The sequence below is a fragment of the Prionailurus bengalensis genome, chromosome B3, assembly GCF_016509475.1.
Source record: "Prionailurus bengalensis isolate Pbe53 chromosome B3, Fcat_Pben_1.1_paternal_pri, whole genome shotgun sequence".
NCBI lineage: Eukaryota > Metazoa > Chordata > Mammalia > Carnivora > Felidae > Prionailurus > Prionailurus bengalensis.
Window position 1 is genome coordinate 99,789,943 of NC_057355.1, and position 16,951 is coordinate 99,806,893.

Genomic DNA, 16,951 nt, shown 5'->3' on the forward strand with positions numbered 1-16,951 from the left:
CCCTTAGAAGGGAAAAAGCTAGGTTAAAAGCTAGGACTAATAGAGTAGTTCTTCTAATTAAATGATAAATTCAGCATACATATTTTATTCTTCTCTTCTAGTAATAGTACTTCACAGTATATATGCATAGGACTCATATGGTCCTTTGAATCACTTTAGTTCTCTTTAATGTAGTTCTAGAATTGAAGAACCTTGAATTTTGGGTTTTGCCTCTGTGATAAGCTCAGACGCTAAATGGCTTAGACACTAGCCATGCTATTCTTCAAGGGCCTCATCTTTAAGGGGCTGGTATGGAGCTGGGGGTGGTAGACGGATAATAATTGTGCATACTAAGGCGTTGTTGCAATTTAATTAATATTTATAAAGCACTTGGAAATCCTCAGATGAAAGGTGCTCCTCCAAAGGACAATTATCTTACGATCTCTCCCATGTTCCTGCTCCAGGTTTTTTGGCCAAAATGAAAGGGGTTTAACCTAGAGTCTGGGAATTCTGCTCCCAGAATTATGATGAAGAGTGTAGACATTAAGCTTGTCACCCCTTGTGCAGAGTGATGGTTTATTTTGGGTTGCTGAAATGCTGCCGCAAATCACTGTGTCCCCAGGAGACAATGTCATATCATCTTTTGAGCCGGCCACTGAGGAATTTTCTGTCTCAGCAACTCCTTGTCCTTAAAGCGGGCTCATGCAAGAAAGTCACAACCTCCTCCTGATAGTTGGTGTAATGTTTCATTTTTGTCAAGAAGGATAAAAAGAACGGCAGTCTTCAGGCTGCAACACAAATGAGTGGATTCCAGTAGCCATGGGGGAGAGAAATTGGGAGGAAGAACAACCTGTATGTCCCCTCTTTGGTCCCTTATTTCTGGAACTCTCCCACTTCCAGTCATGTGACCAGAATGAAAGCAAAGCAAAGATTGGGGCTCAGTGATGAGGTGTCTGTGGCATTGGGAGGGCTCCTGTCTTTGCTGCCACAGTGTCTCCTGGGATTGACCACAGCATTGCTGACCTCTGAGCACCTTGAGGGCTTCTTCTTCCTCCCCAACACTGAGCACTGATGTGTATTGGAAAAGAAGCCATTCACAGGCAGATGGGGAGGCTCTCTACCTGTGCTCTCAAAATGAGCAGTGTCCAGTTCAGTTCAGTTCTGACAAACACAGTGCATGGTGGTGTGAAGGGAACCTCTGCTACACTTTTTCAAAGTGGACCTCCAGGACCATCTGCATCAGAACCACCTGAAGAATGTCCTGAATCTGTGGGCCTGGGTCTCTGCATTTTATCAAGCTCTCCAGGTTTCTCTGAACTAGAACAATACCCTGACCCACTCCTTGTTGAGACCAGTCTTGCCTAAAAGTTTGGTCCCAATGACCCAAACAGGCTGGATGAAAAGAGCCAAAGAGCTCAGGGAAGAAAGCCAAACAGGCTCTTTTCAGGTTGCCTGAAAAGAGAGTAGCCATTCTTGTCAGCTGGCATATTAGGTGGCTGCTACCTTTTTTGAGAAAATATCATGTAAATTACACATCAGAGAATACTAAGGAGCTGATTCCTTTGGCTGTTCTTCTCAGCCCAAATCCACAGTTCTGTCACATGTTAAATACCTGTGCAAGACCTTTCTTTGTAATGGCTGCTCTGGCTTTACAGTGTAATCTGGGTGGCAAAGATTCAGGCAAAAGTTCTTGTGTTCCTAGAAACATGGTATTCATTTAATCGATGTTCTCGGCTACTTCCTGAATCTACTATCTATTTTTTCTGAATCTATATTTTTAAACTAAGGAGCATATATCTATCATTAGGAGTTTTTCTAATGATCCAGAGTCAGGTCTGGGTACCAGTCAGTTAAAACAGTTTAGTTTTTGACTTGGGCCAGGAGTATCTGATATCCTCTGTTATTACCCTTCTGTTAATCCCCTGCCTTCCTCATTTATTCACATCTGGGCCCTCTTATTTCTGCAGCTGATGCCCCTCTCTCCTCCGTAATCCTGATTGGAAGCAAACAATTTAAGCTTTCCCAGTCCCCCTAATGGAAAGAGCTTAGGCTGATGGGGCACTAACCAACTGTGGGATATCAGTGAAGTTACACAACCTCCCTGAGCCTCAGTGGCTTTATTTGTGTATGTGAGAAGAATAATTCTTACCTTGACAGGATTAAATTAGATTATGTATGTTAAGTGTCCTGCCTTGTACTGGTCACACAGAGCATGCTCGATTACATGATATAATGTGACGCTCATCTTCTCTGGGCTCTTAGACTGCTTCCCACACAGGTCTCTGCCTGCTCGCCTAACCCCGGATGCAGCCAGTCCTGACAACCAACCCCCAAGCACGATTTAGCTGGACAGAGACAGAGGAATCAGTCTCAAAGCACTTCTTCACCCTAGCACATTCTTCAAAAGTGATCCCTCTCAACAGTTTCTAAGATAAAATGTTTATTTAATACAAACAGTTATTAAGACTATGATGACAAGAAGAGAAAGGAAATAGTATAAGATGCAAAAATGTGGGGAGGATCATTGTGGGTGCTATTTTTATTTGAAGTATATTTATCTATTTTGAGAGAGACTGTGTGTGTGAGCATACAAGAGGGGGGGGGCAGGGAGAGAGGGAAGAGAGAGAATTCCAAGCAGACTCTGTGCTGTCAGCACTGAGCCCCAAGTGGGGCTGCATCAAACATCCATGAGATCATGACCTGAGCCGAAGTCAAGAGTTGGGTGCTTAACTGACTGAGCCACCTGGGTGCCCCAATACTTTTTTTTTCTAAGCTTTTTTTCTCTCATTAACTGATAGAGTTTTCATGCATACCCCGGAGTTCCTGACCCTTTGATTCAACCATGGTCGTGTCCCTACCCCACATCCTAGAACTTAGTTATGCCTCTTTTCTTAGATTATGCTACAAAATAGAAACGGAGCCATACCTCACACTTTCCCTCATTTAGTCCCTTCCTTCAGTGCTCCAGTTTTCATAATGGAGCTCTGACCTTGGTCCCATATTCCAGGGCACTCCTCCCCACCCCTGTTCCCATAATCCAAATCTTAGCTCTGCCTTTGTCCCGTTTCTGACTGCTCGTTCTGGGACATACCTTAGTCTCCTTCTACCCCTCAGGCCTGCCTATCTCTAACTAGGCCCTTTGCCCAGTAGCAGGGCCTCTGTTCTCCATCTTTTGATGCACCACTGCCTAACTGCTTGAACTTCAATATATGTGCTGCCCAAATTCCCCATGGCTGGGCTCTGCCTACCTGTTGGGCCCCCACTTCTAGAACACTTGGTGCCCCCATCTGCTGGAACCCTGGATGGAACTATCCATGTTCCCTGGACACAGTGGCTTGGTTTGGCAGAATCTCCACTATCACCTGGGCCTACCTTCCACCACCTGTCTTGACCTTAATAACACATTTGCTCCTCCTTACTGCATGGTCTTCAGTGTTCAGTTCCAGTCAGGACACCGGCTGCATGAAATAGGCAGCCAATGATGCAGAGAGATTGTTGTCAGGAGACAGAATAGCTGAGTTGCTACTGATGTTTCCAAGGAGACCCATCCCCTGGCTACTCCAGTAGCTGTGTTGAGGAAACCCATCAGGGAAGCTGAATTTTACCATTAAATAGCATAAAATCTCTTTACTGGGAGCCTAGGCAGTGAAGTTTGAATCCAGGAAAAGCCAGTTGCTAATACAAATAGAATGTGAGAAGCTTTAGACCAGCAGTTTCAAACGTCAGCAGGCTGAGATGCTGCAAATAGTTACTGTAGTAAGGCAAAGGGCTCTTTCTAACCTTCTGGGAGGTCACAGTTCTGACCACTGCTCTAAACAGCATCTTAACTTCATCTAGCCCTGAGCCAGGCTGTACCCAGGAGAGGGGAAGGTGCTCACATCTGGGAGAAGATGGGAGTTTCTCCTCCTGCCAAAGATTTGACCACTGGTCAACCTTGTGCTGTGAATTCCCTCCTCTAAGGACTAACCTTGGCTATTATGCATCAAGATACCCTCTTAAAAAGCAAAATGTGTTCCACTTGAGTTGAATAATAGATTCTCTATTTGCAAGGACTGGGTTTTAGGCTAGCCCTTTGCCATCCAGGCAATTAGACATAGGGCAGGTCCACTTACACTGGGGACCAGCAGAAGGAAAGAGTGCAGGCGTGCACTGATTCAAGTGTCCACTCAGGAATACAGTTCAAGAATAGAAGACATCAGAGAAGGGAAGGGAGTAGGGCAGTCGGAAGCCAACACAGAAACAAACTGGAGCCTCCAGATGCCTTCAGAAAGAAGCAGAGTAAGGATGAGGGAGTGTGTGTGTGTGTGTGTGTGTGTGTGTGTGTGTGTGTCTTTGAGAATGAGGTGAAATACTTTCATTTGTCTATATTCATAACTCTTTAGATCCTTGTCATCTTGGGTGTGTTAAAAAATGAGAAAGTACTTGTGCTTCCCTAAATACAGACAAAATGGACATATTCTTAGTCTCAGATAAATATGAAAAGCTGTGGGTTTAGAACTTCATGTGTTTATTTTTTCATGGCACTTAGAATAAAATGTTCCAAATTTAACATTTAAAAGGGAACAAACAAAGTAACCCATTATGCAAATGGTATTATGGGATGGAGAGTCCCTGGGCAAAGGAAGATAGATGTATTTATAATTGCATTTTAATCTTCTCCACTGGAAACAATCCCTTGTCTGTTTTAACCTAATGCCAATCTTTGAATCAAGAGATGGTGACTTAAATTTAGAACTTGGTCAAGGTGGCTATCAATTGCCTTAACTATAAAGGATCTTGTTATTTTGCCTCTGAATCATAATGTCATTTAATGACAATTCCCATTGTCATTACGGATGTTGTGGTATGAAAGACTGAATGATGAGCTTTGTTGGATACTTTAGTTATTATTTTTGTCATGAAAAATGCCTAAAATTTGAAACTGGGAAATAACAGGCACAATTAAGGAAACAATCTGTAACTGATGTACTCCTCTCTCTAAATTACATTTTCCAATGGTTTATTTATAAAAGTTGACCAATCCAGTTTGACTGTTTCCATACATATAAGGCCATATCTCTCCCCTGAGGAGCTTGCTGTCAGCCATGCTAACAGCATTAATGAGTTTTCTAATCCAGACCAGCTGGAATCAAGTCTCTAAAGTACTTTATTCTGAGCAAAGAATATACCACTTGTCACATAGACATAAAAATTCTTAATGAAGCATTAATAAAGAGAACTGCTTATCCTTCATGTAGCTTTTATAGAGGCCAATGAGAATGTAGAAATATAGCTGTTGAAGAAAGAGAGATTAAATTGTGTTTTTCTTGGTCATAGCTCTCAACTATTTGTGGGGATGATAGAATCTCAAATTTTGTCCAATGACCCAGCCCTGATCCTGAACAAAGTTGAGTTTTCCTTCCTTCAGCCCATTACAAAGCCTACAATTACACCATTGTCATTGAAGGAGGCAGAGACAAAAACACTTGACATTCTGCAAAGCAATGGTCTAAAAATGTAATCCTGCTACAATATTAATGTCAAGCCACGGCCATACTTGCCATTGAAGATCATTCTCCAAATGCAAGCTGGGTTTCCAATATGACTTGATGTGATAGCTCACAGTACTGCCTCGCTTTGTTCCTTGGAGGATTGAACAGAGGTGATGAGTAGCTCTGTGGTCCTTCCTCCCAAGTTCCTGTCTACAAGTATCAAGCCCCATTGTTCCTCCAAGCATATCAAGGCAATGAGATTTCTGAATAGATGTGCCTCAGCTATGGAGTTTCTCTTGGACAAGTAGCACATAAAAACAATTATGGAGGTTTCATCTGTGTAAAAGAAAAAAATCATGTCTTCATGCTCTAGCTAACTACTTATAAAATAGGGTTTGTATAGAAAAAGGAATTTGAGGGTTCACAGAGTCATGACTTCCAAGGGGCTCATTCCTATGGAATTATATGCAGCTTTGTTTCAAGAAAACTCCATTTTGAAAACAAAGTTTTGATGCAGCTTCATTTTCAAAATTGAGTTTTCTTTTGATACAGCTTTGTTTTCAAAATGGAGTTTTCTTTAATACTGTGCAGAGTGTACCATAAAGATACACTATAGTAAGGATAATTTATCTCATCTCATGACACACAAAAGGGATATTATTTAAAATTCAAGAGGAGAAGAGAAATGTACACTTAGATGTAAACTACCACCCATGGCACCCAGTCAAGTAAGGGCGTCGTCCTCCAAGGGTAGCAAAGAAGAATTTTAGAATCCAGCTAGTCCACTTTGCTGTTAAGTAGCTTTATAAAATGTTGGGCAAGACACTTTCATTCTCTGAACCTCATTTCCAACTCTGTATGATGAGGATGTACTAATACTCATACCCCTTGTGGCTACTTCCCAGGAGTATTGTAAGAATCCAGTAAGAAAATGTATATGAAACTGTTTTATAAACTGTATGAAATATTATGTGTTATAGTGGTAGTCAATTTTCTTCTTATTATTAATCTTATCTCTGATCTAATCTAGGAAGAAACTAATTTCCTTGTGACCCTGCTCATTTCTGAGGTCCCATGTATTTTCCCCCACTTTGGGAAATTTTAACCATTAGGAATCAAAATGATAGAAGTCTTACTCTGAATCATAATTGACTTCCTAGCTAGGATGTTACTGGGAGATCTGGATTATTTTATTGCTACCATAGCATCGTTTTCCCCTGAGTGGCTGTGGCTATTTAGTTATATAGCTTTCCCATTATAGAAAACATAGGAAACTAAGGCAAGGCAACTCTCTCTGATGCTTCATTTGTTCATGCATATATACAATCATTCATATATTAACTACATTAATAAATACCTATGTGCTAAGCACTGAGCACAGGAGAATGAATAAGATTCCTGTCCTCAAGATGGCTCGTTGTTCTACTAAGTCTAAACTAAAAGAGTTGATACATGGTACTCTAGATATTTCTTGCCTTTCTGACACAATGCTTGGGATACGGTACATTTTAACAAATATTTTCTAAAATACGTGAACAAAACACAGGCCACTAGTTTTTTTAAAAGAAAGGACAAACTCATTGAGTTCTGATTTTGAGAGGCAAGGAGAGGTTTGAGCTTTCTGGGTCAATGTATCAGAGATTTCTATTCCTAAAATCTAGAACATACTCAACTTTTAAATTACTTTTACAATGCAACAAGGAGGTCATGATGACCCTTACACTGCAATGAAATAGCGTTTGTACTCATTGCTGACTCATCTTGTGAAATAAAGAAGACTTTCTGTGGAGAAGTATTAGAAAGAAAGGAAAGGAATGAAGGTGGTCCTGAGGCAGAAACTCCTGATAGCACAAAATTTGGGGAGATATATCATTGGTGAATCTTATGCTCGATAATCCCCGGGACTCTTTGCCACAGAAGCATTATCAATCACTGTGGAATAGACAATGTGATTTACCTTGGCATTACATTTTAAGAGATATTTACTGCACTCACTGGCAAAGCTTATTTGTAAACAGATATGCCTACCATGTTCCAAGGAATGGTGCTGTCAAAAACTTCACTTCGAAAGACAGCATGAGAAAATGCAAAGGCAAATCACAAAATGGGAAAAAAAATTCACAATTCATATGTCTGTCAAAGAATGTCTTCAGATATATGCAGACGTTTTATCACTAAATAATAAAAAGACAAACAACCTAATTTAAAAATGGGCAAGAGATTTGACCAGATTGACTTCATCAAAGAAATATACGAATGGACAATAAACACATTTAAAACACATTAACTTCACTGGTCATCAGGGAAATACAAATTATATACCACAGTGAGATACCAACATATACCCACTGGAATGGCTAAATTTGGATAAGATGTGGAGCAAATGTTCTCATACCCTGCTGATGGGAATGTAAAATGGTGCATCTACTTTGGAAAAGAGACAGTTTCTTATATGGTTAATCAAATGTACCCCATGACCCAATAATTCCACTCTTAGGTATCTTACTCAGTACAAATGAAAATATATGTCTACACAAATATTCATATATGAATGTTCACAGCAGCTTTATTCTTATTAGCCCAAAACTAGAAACAACCCAAATGCCCATCAAAAAGTAAATGAATATACAAAGTGTTATATATCCATACAGTGGAATTAAATCTAGCATTTAGAAGGGAATGGACTATGGCTTCATGCAATAACATGGGTAAATCTCAAAAATATTATGCTGATCAAAATAAAAATACAGACACAAAAAATGCCCACTTTATGATGCTAAAAAAAGTTAATCTATAGTTACAGAAAGCAAGTCGATGGTTGTCTGGGCTGGGGGTAAGGAGGATGTTATTACAAATAAATTTGAGGGAACTTTTTGAGGTAATGCAAATGTTCTGTATCTTGACTGTGAAGGTAGTTACACAGATGCACACTTTTGATGAAACTGTATATTAACACAGGTGCATTTTACTCTATGTAAAATGTAAACATTTTTTTAATGTTTATTTTTGAGAGAGAGAGAGAGAGAGAGAGAGAGAGAAAGAGAGAGCGAGCATGAGCAGGGGAGGGGCAGAGAGAGAGAGGGAGACACAGAACCGAAGCAGGCTCCAGGCTCTGAGCTGTCAACACAGAGCCCGACGCGGGGCTGGAACCCACAAACTGTGACATCGTGACCTAAGCTGAAGTCGGGCACTAACTGACCGGGCCACCCAGACACCCCCATAAGCTTGATTTTTAAAAACTGACATCATGAAAGGGCGTACATAAATGTGCTCACGTAGAACTAAGGCAAAGTATTTATATTATATACAATTCATAGTAAAGTGAATACCTTTACTGTAGTAGAACGGAAGAGCTAAAGTAAGATTGGAGTGCATAACTTGAAGGAAGTGTTACTTGTATGTTCTTTTAACGTTCATACTGATATGTATCAGAGATGAAATACAATGCACCTGAATCTTCAGGAAACACTTACATATTTAGGTATTTTATCTTCCAGTATAAATTATATAGCCTTAAAAGCAAGGACTGCTGTCATTTTTATTTAAACTTAGAAAAGAATGTGGAATAGAGGTAGTGATTTGTTGATAGAGTTGGGCAGGTTAAGAAACTTAAATGCAAACACCCCAGCCAAGAGGTAGGTCTTAACATCAGTCAAAAAGAGAAGGAGGAGGAGGAGGGAAAAGACCCTTTGCAGGGACCAACTGTTTTGAAATTATAAATTTTCACTAAAGAGATGCTGTGCTCTGATAGATTAGTCTCCCAGGGATGCCAAGTTCAATGAATTGCTCTGTGTGCTTTGTAGACACAAATCCCAGGCTTGGCCCCATCTACTCCCTTTCTTTCCCCTAGAATATATCTTGGGTCCAAGTCTCATATCTATTTTACAGCAAACACTGAGACTCCTTTGCTCAGGCACAGGCTAGTCCAAGATAGAGATCATGACTTACCCACCTTCCTTCATGAGCCTCTGGCTTTGCAACTGGCATGTGGGAAGCTTAGTATCTATTGTGAAATGAAACATTCAGTTCTAAAATTCTGTTTCTCTACCTTTCTTAAACTCACCAAGACAAGTTTGTGAAGAAGAGAAGTGATACATATTTGCCATAAATGCTTATCTCTGGACACGTCATATTTTTGGTCCCATCCGGTTTAGGCCCATTTATGTATTTAGACTCCTCTCTGAGCTGTGCAGAGAGTGCTCGCTTAACATGCAATGGAAATTGTGGAGTGTGGAATGATTGCTTTTAAATGTAGTAGTCATTTTAAATGTACTAGGATTAAAGGTCATTTAAATGACTCATCTGTGGAAACATACAGTGAAAAGATGGCATTCTTAATTTAGCTGTTCCTTAGATTTGTTCTTGAGCAGAATTTTTAAAGTGGCTTAAACACACACCTCAGACCGATTTATCCGGGACCACTCATGAAATCAAAAATGGATTCTTATATAAAATGTCTTACTTCTAAGTGACAGGAAATAATCTTGTCTTAACCTCAAAATTTTAGGTTATGAATAACACGCAAACAATAGCATTTTCCATTGCAAATTTTACATGTGGCTATTTTTTATGTGAAGACATAAATCCAGAGAGCGGGGATGGGGTAAAATAACAAAACGATGGGCAATTTACACTTAGCCTTTGCAGATGGGCTTTACATTTTTCAATTAGCTCTGTCATTTAGATTTCTGTCCATCATATCGCTGATATAAAATCCTGCAGCACCGTGTTTGGGGAGTAGTCGCACAATAATAAGAGTGCCTGTTTTCCCTTCTACAGTTTTAGAAAGCGCTCTAGGAAATGGAGCGTGAATTTGAAATCCAGTCATATGTATCTGCACCTTAGCATCATCATAAAATCATAGATTTGCACAGGTGTGCCCCTTTGGGGATTTGGAAAGACAATGCTGCCCTTCCCCCTGGATCGAAAATGCTTGCTACGCCAGAAATTTCTCCAGCAACTAGAGAAAATTAGACTTGGCCTGAAGGACTCAGACCAAAGAGACACATTGCTGTGGGCAAATTTAAAAATAACAGAAACTGAAAATGCAACACGTAATATAAAATTTTTTGTACTCCATGTGTACTCCAGTTGGAACAGTACGGGAGGTTAGCGTGGTCCCTGTGCAAAGATGTCATGCAAATTCTTGTGTGATTCTCGTTTTACCAAAATGTAAGTTATAGATGTGATCTGCATAGGACAAAAATTACACAGAAATACAACCCCAATGTAGACAGTAATTATCCTGGGGAATTAGGACTCTGATTTTGAAACCTCTATTTTAGATTTTTTTTCCGCAGTAGGGGTGTGAAAATTCATAATTAGAAAAAAATAAAATAAGCATTTAAACACAAAATGATATGTTCACTCAAACTTGACTGCCTACATTTGAAAGCAGAGTTGACAAAAAGCGAATTAAATTTTTTTTTTTACTTTAAGTACCTTAGGGAAATGACTTTCTAGCTATTCTTCTTTGAGTTTCACACCAGTACAGTTAACATACAGTGTTATATTAGTCTCAGGTGTGTAATATAGTGATTCAACAATTCTATACATTACTCAGTGCTCATCAAGATAAGTGTACTCAATCCCCTTCACTTATTTCACCCATCCCCCCACCCACATTCCCTGTGACAACCATCAATTTGTTCTCTATAGTTAAGTGAAATCATAAGGAATTTTCTTTTTCTGTCTGGCTTATATCACCTAGCATAATACCCTCTAGTCCATGCATGTTGTTCCAAATGGCAAGATCTCACTCATTTTTATGGCTGAATAATATATATATCTCTACATACCTATATCTGTATCTCTATATACCTATATCTGTATCTCTCTCTATATAGATATATATAGATATAGCTATCATGTCTTCTTTATCCATTCATCTATGAATGAACACTTGAGTTGCTTCCATATCTTGGCTATTGTAAGATAATGCACCAATAATAAACATAGGGGTGCATATATCTTTTTGAAGCAGTGTTTTCATATCTTTTGGATAAATACCCTAGAGCAGAATTAATGGATCATATGGTAATTCTGTTTTATAAGTTTTTACACCAAAATGAAAAGCTTTTGCACAGGGAAGGAAATCATCAGCAAGACAAACAGGCAACTTACTGAATGGAAGAAGATATTTATTTGCAAATGATGTATCAGAAAAGGGGTTAGGGGCGCCTGGGTGGCGCAGTCGGTTAAGCGTCTGACTTCAGCCAGGTCACGATCTCGCGGTCCGTGAGTTCGAGCACCGCGTCGGGCTCTGGGCTGATGGCTCAGAGCCTGGAGCCTGTTTCAGATTCTGTGTCTCCCTCTCTCTCTGCCCCTCCCCCGTTCATGCTCTGTCTCTCTCTGTCCCAAAAATAAATAAACGTTGAAAAAAAAATTTAAAAAAAAAAGAAAAGGGGTTAATATCTGAAATACATAAAGAGTTTATACCACTCAACATCAAAAAATACAAATAATCAGATTAAACATGGATAGAGGACTTGAGTAGTCATTTTTCCAAAGAAGACGTGCAAATGGCCAACAGACACATGAAAAGATGCTCAGCATCACTCATCATCAAGGAAATGCAAATCAAAACCACAATGAGATAACACTTCACACCTGTCAGAATGGCTGAACTCAAAAGCACAAGAAACAACAAATGTTGATGAGGATGTGGAGAAAAAGGAACCCTCCTGCACTGTTGGTGGGAATGCAAACTGCAACAGCCACTGTGGAAAACAGCATGGAGGTTCCTCGCGGCCTTGCTTTTAAAGAATTTTCTTTCCTCATATGATGTTACACTTCCTCCTGCTTGATTTTAACACCTGGAATCTATCATGCTGGTGGATCTTCCTTCCTTCTGCCCCCTCCTTTTGTGCCCATTGCATCACAATCACTGACCTCCTTACTTTCAGCTCATCTTACACTTCTAGAGTATGGCACACATTCGCACACCCTCCCATACACTTGCTTTAAAGGGAAAGTCATAAAATAGAAAAGATGTAATATTTTTATCTTTTAAGAGATCACATGCATCACTTGAGAGGTTCTCTGATAGGTACAAATTCTGCCTTCAGGCAGTTGACTCTTTCAAAGATGGATGAGTAAATACAAAAGTGGATGTTATAAGTGCCACGAGAGGGGTGAGCTCAGAGTCCTACAGAGGACACAGGAAGGGGTCAAGAAGGCTAAGGCTAAGGAGGGGACATCTATTCTGAAACCCACAGGACAGGAGGAGTGAGCTGTGTCTTTTGTGCAAGAATGAGTAGTAAGCCATAAGTTGATCTTCCCCCAGGACTGTCCCTGCTCTTAATAGGGACTGTCCTCGGGGCGCCTGGGTGGCGCAGTCTTGTTAAGCGGCCGACTTCAGCCAGGTCATGATCTCGCGGTCCGTGAGTTCGAGCCCCGCGTTGGGCTCTGGGCTGATGGCTCAGAGCCTGGAGCCTGTTTCCGATTCTGTGTCTCCCTCTCTCTCTGCCCCTCCCCCGTTCATGCTCTGTCTCTCTCTGTCCCAAAAATAAATAAACGTTGAAAAAAAAAATTTTTAAATAGGGACTGTCCTCTATAGACTGAAATCTATAGTTAAATAGCTGTCTATAAACCAGAAAGTCAAAGAGATGCACTAGAGAATAAGTACTTTGCATTCAAGCAGTGACTTTCTTCAAAAGGTGGAGTAGTCACTCTGCCTTGCTTACCCCCCTCACCCTTATCCCTAAGTGCACAGAACTTCCAACTGCTGCCACTTCTTTATTTGAAGACTTCCTCTAGTCTGGAGCCTTCTCTGTCCCACGCTCCATCCGCAGGTAGTGTCAGGGAATTAATGCCCCAGAAGCAGGCCCCCATCAACAGCCAATAGGAGTTGGGACATAAATACCCCGGTCCCCTTGCTCCTTGTAGGGATGCCTCTGAGATGTGTTTCCCCAGAAATAAGCTCCAGTTGCCCACAAGGATAACTGCTTTCTTTCCTTGCCTCATTTTCTTGTCACCTTGTGGTGACATCTTCCAAATAAGTCTCTTTATAACCCTCAAATCCTAGGGGTGCCTGGGTGGCTCAGTCGGTTGGGCATCTGACTTCGGCCCAGGTCATGATCTCACAGTTCGTGGGTTCGAGGGCTACATTGGGCGCTGTGCTGACAGCTCGGAGCCTGGAGCCTGCTTTGAATTCTGTGTCTCCCTCTCTCTCTCTCTCCCCCTTCCCTACTCATGCTCTGTCTCTCAAAAATAAATAAAACATTGAAAAAAAATTTTTAAAAACCCTCAAATCCTTGCCCTCATAATTGTGTCTGAGGGAACCCAAATTAAGATTCATGAACAAAGCACATTTGGAAACAAACAAACGAACAAAGCCTCACTTCTTATATTGTGTCTACACTTCCTACTTCACTATTCATCCGGACACTCTCCCTGTGAACGCAAGGCTCTATCACAGTGCCCGGCTCACCACTCGCTCACTGCTCTGCCTCTCCCTTTGAATTGTAAGTGTTTTGAGAATATTATGTCTCTGTATCTCCAGGACCCCAATAAATGCTTGCTAAGTGGATTTCCTGTGAGCTTTGTAGTCCTTGGCCAGCAAAAATGCCTCAGCTGAGGATATTTTACAAAATGCCTGGCAAGATGGACAAGGTGAATGAATTTCGAGAATGTTCTGGAAGAGAAACAACCCTGAAAAGTTCTCCACAGTAAGACTTAACCCCTGCCCATAAGTAAAGCACATGCATTACTATGTTTCAAACCTCCCTGTCTCTAAAGCGAGGATTAAGTAACACTTGCCATGATTTAGTGTCGGAAAAGTGCTTTGAAACTTCAGTGAGGCTCTACACGATTAAAATAGTAGCCACCGTTCCATCATTTAAATAATCTCATTGGCAGAGACCATGCATTAATCATCACAGAAAAGTATTTTTATATTCACCAAACATCTTTCATCTGAGAACATCACCATCATTTATAAACATTAACTCAGTGTATTCCTCATGATGACATGCAGACTGGTCCTTTACATGAATTGATAAACCAGGTCCTGAAATAGTGAAACAGCTTGTTCCAAAACATCCAGATTCGGGGCAAGAAACAGGTCACTACTAGGAGAGTTAGTAATCAAGAGATAGCCCTATGTAAATATTTGGGTAAATGAGGCAAATAGATCAGATAAGCAGACCCTTAAGGAAAGTAGCTCCCTCTCCTTTCTCTGCAGCTCGTAGAAGCAATCTGGGATTCCTGATGGGATATCTAGAAAAGCCTCCACTGAATTAATGGTTTCATGAATTATGAAAACCCTACAAAATATTTAGCAGTTGCTTTGTGCTGAGCAGATACTCTGCGTGCATTCCAAAGATGCCCATTCAAGTGTCCCTACGTATTTTATGCTCCTGACAGTGAAGATAACTACCTTCTAGCCAGATAAAGGGGGAAGGCTTCTGTGTCTTTAGAAAAGACAGATGGGTGAGGCATACATTAAAACGGCTTCCATTTCAGTAAAATGTGATCCCTCTGTTTGAGCATCTGTTCTGCAAATGTAGCGGGAACCTTTCATCAAGACTGAGTGGCAAGTCTGCTGGTCAGCAGTTGCCAGTTCCTCTTGCTTATGCCCTGGTATTGGCAGGTGAATTCCCACTTTGACCAGTGGATCACCAGCCAAGAGGTATGAGTGACTTTGTGGCTCACCGACCCCTGTGTTGTCTCTCCTCAGCTGGCCCCCAGAAAGCACCAAAGTCAATAACGTGATACCAAAGGGGCACTTGGGTGGCTCAGTTGGTTGAGCATCTGACTTGGGCTCAGGTCATGATCTCACAGTTCATGAGTTCGAGCCCCACATCGGGCTCTGTGCGGACAGCTTGGGGCCTGGAGCCTGCTTCAGATTCTGTATCTCCCCTCTCTCTGCCCCTCCCCCACTCGTGCTCTGTCTCTCTCTATGTCTCAGTAATAAATCAATGTGTAAAAAATTTTAAAAAAATAATGTGATACCGTGATGTGACACACGAAGCATTGGAGCACTAGCCACTGGCACATTCTCAGCTGTGTGGCTTTGGGACAATCATGTTCTCTTTCTGTTACTCAAGCCCTCAGATCTGTAATTTTCCACCTGTATCACAGAATGCCTGCATTTCAGGAGATTTCTCAGAAGCCACTAAAGAGATCCCAGAAGGCAGAACACTGAGGTCCCCAACCTAGCGACGACCAACTGCCTCACTTTTTTTCCCCTCTTTTATATATTGAGTGCCCAAGTAAGAGTGCATTTGGAAACAAAGGGAAAAAAGAAGGCCTCTTCTTGCGAAAAAAAAAAAAAGTGTTTGAAAAATCACTGGTCCAGATATCTGCTTTTTTCTAACTGTGAAAACATAAAAGAAATCATTGAGATTGTTCTGATAGTCTACGATTCTTTTCTACCAGAGCAGAATGGGATTGAATCCTGTCAATGCAGGGAGACCTTCCAGCAATGCCAGTCAGCAGAGGAGCAGCCAAGAAGTTTTGTAGCATCAACGCTCTCACCGCCGCTGGTGCCCCCTCGGCAGTAAGGGCTTGGCATAGCTTTCCCAGCAAAGGCTGCTGCTTTCTCCTCTTTCAACTTCGTCATAAGGGCTCTCCCACTCCACAAGCCCCCACACCTCCTCTCATGTTCAGACACTTCCTATAACAATCATAAGTCATTTTTTCTGAAACATACAGAAGTAATAAATAGTCTGTCTCGTGGGGCATGCATGGTGAAACAGCCCACAGATGTAGAAACATGGTGTCTTGTGTTTCTTTTCCTGCCTTTCATCTAAATGGGCAAGAAAATGAACACTTCATAGTGCCTGAGAGCATGTTAATTCTGGTGCTTAAATTCCTTGGGCTTAAATCCTAGATTTCTATACTTATTAGTCTTCTGGCCTTGGACAAGTTGCTCAACTCCCCTATGTTAGTTTACATGCACATCGGTAAAGAAAAAAGTAGCAATGACAATTACAATAATAATAACACCTATCTGCCTTTCAGGATTATGACAATTAGTTAATACATGTTAGTGCTGTAAAATACCTTGCATTTTTTTTTAATTTTTTTTAACGTTTATTTATTTTTGAGACAAAGAGAGACAGAGCATGAACAGGGGAGGGGCAGAGAGAGAGGGAGACACAGAATCTGAAACAGGCTCCAGGCTCTGAGCTGTCAGCACAGAGCCCGACGCGGGGCTCGAACTCACGGACCGTGAGATCATGACCTGAGCCGAAGTCGGCCGCTTAACCGACCGAGCCACCCAGGTGCCCCTAAAGTACCTTGCATTTTAAGAAGTGCTACAGAAGAGTAAAAATACAAATGCATGCACATATACATATATACATGTACATGTGTGTCATTAAATATACAATATATAGAGAAAAATACATAAAAATATATTTTGTATATAAATCAATATAATTCTGATATTTTAACATAAACTTTCTCTATAAAATATACATATTATATATATTAGATATATCTACACACACACATACACACACACATGCACAAAGAGCATAGGTATTGGACCAGGC

At 40.9% G+C, this 16,951-nt stretch overlaps 1 protein-coding gene across 2 annotated transcripts in view; it reads left to right on the plus strand.

Moving 5' to 3' along the window:
- Positions 1-16,951, plus strand: part of FRMD6 (FERM domain containing 6) — a 240,944-nt gene that overhangs the window by 15,787 nt on the left and 208,206 nt on the right. The gene's annotated exons all lie outside the window — the stretch shown is intronic.